Below are 8,350 nucleotides of genomic sequence, written 5' to 3' on the forward strand. Positions count from 1 at the left end.
GAATTGTCTTGGCCTGTACTCAGGAATACAGAAGCAAAGAACTCATTGAAGCTTTAGTATAATAAATATTTCTAATATCTTATTAGAACTTATACAGGGAAGAAATGTTGGGTACTAAAATGCCCTTTAAATCAATATAACACCGATTCAGTTTATATCTTATTTGATAGATGTAGCCATATAAATACAAAATGGAATTAATTCTAGTATAAATAAATCTAGTATCTTATTCAAATAGGTATCTCATTTCAAACATCTTTGGAGTGCTTCAAAAGGGTTGTGCATCTATATAGCTTACTCTGTGAAGCATTTCAAAGGTGTTTTGAAATGTTTCAAATACAGCGTCTGTCTGTCTTGTAGGATGCCTTAGTGGAAAGATGCATCAAATCTTCATTATTTAATCTTTCATTGTATTTTATGGGAATTGAACTACCAGGCTAACTCCCTGGCACAGCCTTAATTAAGACTATAGAGAAAATGTCTGTGATGAGCAAAAACTTGCCCTAAATATCATGCCATTACTGAAAAAACTCGCATTACAGATGTGGTAACATTTAAAGTCGAAATTTCCCTTAACCTACTGAAAACAATTCACTGAGTCAGCTACACTAAAACTTATAAAAATTACACATACATTGCCATCCTCCGACTTTAGCGCAAATGATAAATCAAGAGACTATCCATGCCAGACGTAGTTATGTTTTAATCATTCAGTCTGCTGCACAGATTTGTTGGTGGAGAAGTGGGAGGATAGGGCTGCTGGGATGGGTCTAGTTTTTGTGGAGATGAAGCACTTAACCTTAATGTTAGTGAAAGGAAAGGGAGGGAGCAGGAGGGCAGAGCGAGAGGACATCTTTTCACACTAATTTTGCACATTCCCTCTTTGAAGAGGGAGGAGGGATTAGGGAGTGAGTTGAAGGCTGCAAATAAGTGCCAAGGCAGGAAAAAGAAGAGAATCAGCAGTGGTGGGAAAGTAGAGCTGTTTAAAGAATCTGGCAGAAGAGGAGGAGGAGGAGAGAATGAATTTGTAGTGGAGGAAGGTTGTATGGTTATAGCCCTTTGTCCAGAGTTACTCAGTGATGAGAGTAACCAATCAGATGCTGGGTTTGAGCCACGATGGTCTTGTATGGTGGTGGTGGTGGTGGTGGTACTAGTTAAGTAGAAAGGCTTCACTGTGGGAATATGGTGGCTTTGCTTACATCAGAAAGTTGTACCAATTTCAAGGCTTTCGAGCTGATTAAAGTGGTGCAAATTCTGTAAGGACGTACTTATTTTTATTTTGTTTTGATTTGAGAGATCTTACTTGTCTTATCTTCTGGTCAGTTTAAGGTATGTTAAAATAAGCCACTCTTGACCTGAAACAACTTTTTATTTTAGTTAAAGTTAAAATTGATTTTAAAATCAATTTTAAGTTAAACTGCTGTAATTTTCTCAAATATGTAGGGTACAAAATCAAGGATGGGGAAGCAAGAGATGAGGAGGAATTCAGAAACGGGGTATCTACATATGATGCCGCATCACTGTAGCGATGCGCTGCAGCAAAGTAGCATCCACAGGTGTCTGCATGTGACCTGCAAGTACTTCACCATAGCAGTGCGCTCCCCTGGTATAGCAGCTACTTCGCCATAGTGGTGTGCTAAAAATAACCACACGTCGCAGGTACAGCGCAGTACAGGCGGTTACTGGAAGCCAAAAGGAAGTACTAAAGCACAGCGCAGTAACAACATTGCCATAGGGCAACGTGTAGACACACCCAGGGTGAATCAAATAAAAAGTGGGGAGAGAAGTCATGGAAACTGACAGACTAAAGTGGTAGGGTGGAGACTGGTTGCTGTTGGGGAGCTAGAAAAGGAGATGTGTAGAGGGACATTGGAAACATAGAATGAGCAGTTTTTAAGCAAAAAAGTCCAGTAGGTAGTCAAACTGAGAGAACAAATCTAGGAGTACAAACTTATGACATTGCTGCACCCTGGTTGAGAATCACCTCACCAGTGTAAAAGCAACACTCCGAGACCCTTTCAAGGGTGTCACACACGTTAACAGTTCAGTGATCAAACACGATTCACAAGATAAACCCAGAGATTTCCAATAGGAATCCAGAGTGTTAAAACATTCTTCAATTTTTCTGAGTTCTTTGCAACAGGAGAATTGCTCTGTCAATTTTCTGTAGTAAAAAAAATGAGTGAAAATTAAAAGATAGCATTTTCTTAGGAGCACCATGAGTCTGATGAAGGGTACTTTAAGCCTAAAAAAGCCAAGAGTCACTGTATTAGCATAAAGCTGAAGTGCATACACTCCTACACTAGTGAAGTTGCTCTACGGCAGTGTAAAGCTACTCTTTGGAAAGTCAGGAAGGATTACACACTGGTGTACATGTCCTGTGTCCTCGGGTCTAGCCAGGTTCATTCCAAGAAATGAAATGAAATAAAGTATAACTTGCTCCCCTGCCACCTTGTGGTGAGGTATAGTAATAGCATGTACTCTAGAACGGTATCTTGGGAGACCTGATTCTCTGTCTGCTTTGGACATCAATGTACAAAACTGATGCAAGTTTCACCCACATCAGAGCACTAAAAATCAGAAGAAAGATGAAGGAAATAAGAGGACACCTATGGCTTAAGTGGGACACAAGGCAGAAAGTGAAGTCACTGACTATGCAGGCTGGAAAGCGGTGTAATGAAGAAGAGAGCAAGGTTTAGGAAGAATCGGGCAGATCGTAGGGTGTGTATAAATGTGGAGTATGAAAAAGTGAGGAGACTGATGAAGAGGGGTGAATGAGGATTCAGTTGGAAGGGGCACTATCTTTTGGACAAATGATGGCAAAAAGGCAAATATCTACTGAGAGAGACATTGGATGCAGGCACAGATTCAGAAGGGAGCATCCACTTTTCCATGAGTAAATGGAGATGGAAAGAATGAGGAAAAATAGAAAAATACCTACCACAAATGAGGGCCAAGACTCGGGCAACCTCAGCAAACAATCCATGACTTATTGCCTGGTTGTTAAGGTACAAAATACCGTAAGAGATTGTTACAGCAAACAGACTCTGCTGCCAAGTCCAACATACTATAGACTGTTTAAAATTTAGGAGTGGCACAGGATGCCTTTGTCTAGAGGGCTTTAATCTTTCTGATGCCGTAGTCCACCTACCCTGCACCTCTGCTGTCCTTGGGGCCGGTGCCCATGCATCTGGTCCAGAAAAAAAATGATACTAATACTTTTCATTATCAGTTTCATATAATTTTTATATGAAAATTGGAAAGTACACAGAGCCAAATTCTGTTTTCATTTACACTTCATTCAAAGGCATTTCTCCTGAATTGCACTGGCATAACTGAGAGCTTGCCTTGTTTCAGTACACAGCCTGCCAGTGATGACACCCAAATGTGAAAGTACCTGCATCAAAAGCAGAAATGGAAATGATGGAGTTCAGTCCCATGGTCATGCACTACTTTGTGAACCCCCAAAGCTCTATCCCAAACTCAGTTGTACCAAGGCTATGCAATCTAGGTGCATCTATGCATTGTCCTATGGTGATGTAGTGATGCACTACATCACCTTCTGTTGTGCTATGGTGATGTAGCCATCACACAGGTCTACACATGATCATTAGCTATGTTGCTGTAGCAGCATCCTGCCCACTTATAGTGCACTGCTATGGTGTCATAGCAGGGAAATTTAAGCAAAAGGAAGTACTAAAGGACAATGCAGTAACTATGTCACCATACAGCAATGTGTAGATGCACCCACTCAGATGTAAAATCTACAACTTTGGCACTGAGATTCTTAATTCTGCAATAAACTGGAAATCCTGCAGTAGCTTTGGAGAAATGCAAGAGTTGAGACACCCCCCCCCCCGAATTAAAATGAAATGAATGACAGGATCAGTTAAATAGTCTTTGTGTTATTTCTTTCCGCTAAGATGCATTTGCATGAAGGCAATGTGCCTGAAACACTGTACTTGAGGGGAAAAAGCACAGGTGGGCAATTATTTGGGTTCGCAGGCCACATAGGGAGTTTTAGTGAGCTGTTGTGGGCCAGGTTAGTAGGGGCATGCGAAGTGGGCCCTACTTGATTTGGATTCAACCCAAATCAGGGACAGTAATTCGAGTCATTGATTTGGATCACTGTCCCTGACTCAATTCGGCTGAATCTGAAGATTTGATACTGTTTTGGAAAATCAGTGATTCAGACACAGGCACAGCTTTAAATGTTTTTTTTTTCTACACACCTTGAGCTACCAGTGCGACTTGTGATCACTGTGATGCTGGGGCGCATGGAGCCTCCCACAGTAGTGTGTGTGGGGGGACCCCCCCATGTGCTCAACGGCAGACTGAACCCCAACCCCATGCCTTCCCAGCTCGGCAGTCAGCCACAGGGGGACCCCAGGTGCTCCCTCCCCCAGACCCAGGAGGCACCACTCACTAAGCCAGCAGCAGAGGATGCGGGGGATTCCCCAGCTTGTTCCCCAGCGGACCCAGAAGTGGACTGGAAGTGCTTCTGGTCCACTTCCAGGTCTGCTGCTGAGCATGCTGGGGACCCTGCTACACTTCTGTGCGACCATGCGCCCCAGCATTGCAGCATTGATGAACCGCCTGTTACCTAGAGGTATGTAGAAAAAACGTTTAAAGCTGCGTCTATGTCTGAATCGTTCCAAATCGATTTGGAGGGTTCCGATTCTATTTGGAGAGATTCAAGGGTCCTCCAATTTGATTTGGAGTTGGAGATTCAGCCACTTGAATTGGGCTGAATCTTTGCTGAATAAAATCAGGGACTGAAGCTTTGCACAGCACTACAGGTCAGCACCCCCTTCCCCACACAGCAGCTCACCAAAACTCTCTAAGCAGCCCTATCCCATCTGCCTGGCAGGTCCTGGCTGGTCTCCACAGAGACCCTAGGATTGCAGGGTGGTGACAACATGGGACTGGGACCCATGGCAGAGCTGTGATCTGCTTCCTGCATGCTCCTGCCTGCACAACCAGTGCCTTTTCCTGGTGTGTACAGGCAGTAGATCATAGCTCTGCTTTCCGCTCGGCTAGGATAAGGCCGGGGCTGGGGTCCACGGGAGTGGCGTCTGGGAGTGCGATGGGCAGGTGGGTGGGATGGAGAATGAGATCATGGGGTCCCAATCCTACGCTGTCACCACCCTGAGATTCTGGGGTCCCCATGGAAGCCTGGGCAGAGAGTGCAGCCAAGTGGATGGGATGGGGCTGTGGGTGGGCAGGGAGCTGTGTCCAGGGCTGGGTCTAGGATTTTGGAGAGGTGACAGCATGGGGCTGGGGCTGAGTCATGATCTGCTACCTGCATGCCCCTCCCATGGAACCCACACCTGTTGCAGGGGCATGTGGCAAGTGGATCATGGCTCTCCCCCATGCCCTAGCCCCGCCCTGTCACCACCCCATAGATTTCAAATACGTTAAGGCTGGAAGGGACCTCATGAAATCATTGGGTCCAGCCCCCTGCCCAAGGGGCAGGAAGTCAGCTGCTGTCAGATCACCCCAGCAAGATAAGCATCCAAGCTTTTCTTAAAGGTGTCCAGAGTAGATACCTGCACCAGTTCTGGAGGGAGTCTATTCCAGAATCTGGAGACTCGGGTGGTAAAGAAGTTTTTTCTTTATGTCCAGTGTAAAATGGTCTTCCAGCAGTTTGTGACCATTAGACTTTGTCTTCCCTCGGGGTGCCCTGGCGAACAGTTATTCTCCCAGATCCTGATGCACACCCCTTGTATACTTATAGGCTGCCACCAAGTCATCCCTGAGCTTTCACTTCTCCAGGCTGAAGATTTCCATGCCTCCCAGCCTCTTCTCATAAGGCCTTTTCTCTTGACCTCTAATTATTCGTGTGGCTCTCTTCTGGACTCTCTCAAGCTTCTCCACATCCTTTCTAAAGTACGGAGCCCAGACTTGGATGTAGTACTCCAGCTGCAGCCCCATCAAGGCTGAGGTAAGGTGAGAGGATGACTTCTTGGGTCTTGCTTGAGAACTTCTTGGGTGTCCCATGATCTTGATCCCAATCCCTGGCCTCGCTCACTCATCCCGCTCCCAGTCATGGCTCCCTGCCCACCCATAGCCCCATCCCATCTGCCCAGCTGTTCACCCTGCCCACGTGGTCCCCATCCACCGCTGGGATGCTTGGGCAGCAGGGTCAAATCCAGCAGTGGCAGCAGCCAGAAGAGCCACCACTGTCAGGGCTTCTGGGAAGGAAGTACAGCCACGACACCACCCCAGCCCCACTGCATGTCTGGGGGCAGCGGGACCAGCCACACACACAACATGGCCCAGGGCTGTCCCCTGTACCTAGGCTGGACAAAAATCCCTCGATGGGCTGGATGCAACCCTCAGGCCATATTTCACCCATCCCTGGGTTAATGTGATGGTTGCAGGCTGGAACAGACCACATGTTGATTGTTCTGCTTGCCTATCAGTGCTTCACCTGTGGGAATTCATCAGCCATTTGGGAGTTAAATTCACAGTTTAGGGATCCTTCTTGATGCACAGTTGTTTCTGTGTGATCCAGTAGCAACTGCAGCAAAAAGCAGCAATTTTAGCTGCAGAGCGGGAAAGTATAATTGATACTTTCTGAAGCGGACCTTGCCGCTGTAAGCCATTCCCCTACTACCTCACCTCAAAAGAAGAATACAGCTGTTCAGACTAGAGAAGGTTACATGTTCTGACCCTTCAGAAACTGAAGCCAAATGAATGTGAAGGTCTTCTGCGTGAAGATCTTCACTGGCTGCTCAGTAGCTTCTTTGTGCGCATGAAGCATGAATTAGTGCCTAAAGGCCCTAGTAGTCTGGAACTTGCCTCTCAAAAACATTGCTCCCTCCCAATACAATTCTACCTCAGCTACGTTAGGCTGACTTAGCACCTGTAATCCAGCTCAGATATAGCAATACAAATAAATAAAAGAACATGGTAAAATATTAACAAAATGTTGATAGTAAAATGACTCAAGGCTCCAAGCATTCAAAAATGGATTTTGAATATATTTGCATATGATCAAGAAAAGATGAACAGTAAGGCAGCAACACTTACAGATGATGCAAAACCTGTTGGTTAGTGAAAGCTAGAGAAGGTTGTGAATTACTTCAGTAAGCACAGGGGTTACTAGTGAAAAACATTCAGATACAACTCCATGGGTTTTATTTTTCTGAGTGGATAGTATAAGTCTCTTACTTCTGAGGGGTCTGTACATCCCTGCATTTGGTGGGCCTCAACCATGGTTTTCTTAAGTTAAAAATAAGTTTTAAAATGCTATTAAGAGTAAAAATAATAGTGGCCATAAATACAAAGAAAAATAATTTTTATACAAGGTAAATAGCTAAATATAAAATGAAATACACTTATTTTTATCATTTGTTAATGTTTGCAGTGTTTTAATGTTCCTTTGCAAGGTAGATAACTGGCACCTCAATTTATATGTAGGGAATTGGAGGAAAAAAGTCAAGTCTCAGTTAAGGCATTAAGTTATAGCTTGCAGTAGGAGGTGACAGACCCAATGGAAGCTCTGATGGGTACTGTGCCTCACATGATTGTTCCAGGATACCAAGTCTTGGAGAGAGTTCAGCATGTACTTCCCCCTGCCATACAAGAACATCTTTGATGTCCAGTATAGAGAGGCTCGAAGTCATAGTCTTAAACGTACTATAAAAAGGGCTGAAGTCTTTCATATAAGAGTGCCGTTGGATCCATTCCTTCAGAAGAGCACCAGAAGGCAAACTTCCAATGTCAAACTGTACAGCAAATCTATACAAGATGTGCCCCTAGCACTCCAAGGCCTACACCACATCCATTGCAAACCTGATCTTTCTCCTGGTGTTCTCAGTGTAGGACATGTATCCAGGTTGGAGTCGTATTGGTCTAGAGGAAAAGGCAATCAGGACTCTTAGTAGAGATGATAGCAGCTCTAAAAGATTTCATCTCTACTACAAGTCCTGATTGTCAGTGTAGGTCATGGGGTCCCAGATGACATACTCTTGGAAAACCTCCAGCATCCCTTGGGTCCCCTCATAAGTCAGTCCCGAGATAGATAGGCTTCGCTCCTCCCTCAGCAGACCAGGTCACAGATGGTAGGTTTGGCGATGCCCTGGATGTTGTCTCACACCACCCCTTGCCCTTTCCCCAGCCCTTTGCACAATCAGACATCTTCATATGTACGCTGCCTAGAAACTGCAATTAGATTTCATTAAACATTTTCAGAGGCTTCTTTTTTTTTTTTTTTAAACTTTCAATTAGTCAGAAACAACTCTCTTTGTTATATATCATAATTTGCATTGTTAGGGAAACACACAGCCCTGGGGTAAGAGGACAGAATTTCATTAGTCACTGGAGTTGCACCCACTGTCAGCAG

Source organism: Crocodylus porosus, unplaced genomic scaffold (genome assembly GCF_001723895.1).
Source record: "Crocodylus porosus isolate Cpor-Errol unplaced genomic scaffold, CroPor_comp1, whole genome shotgun sequence".
Taxonomy (NCBI): Eukaryota; Metazoa; Chordata; order Crocodylia; family Crocodylidae; genus Crocodylus; species Crocodylus porosus.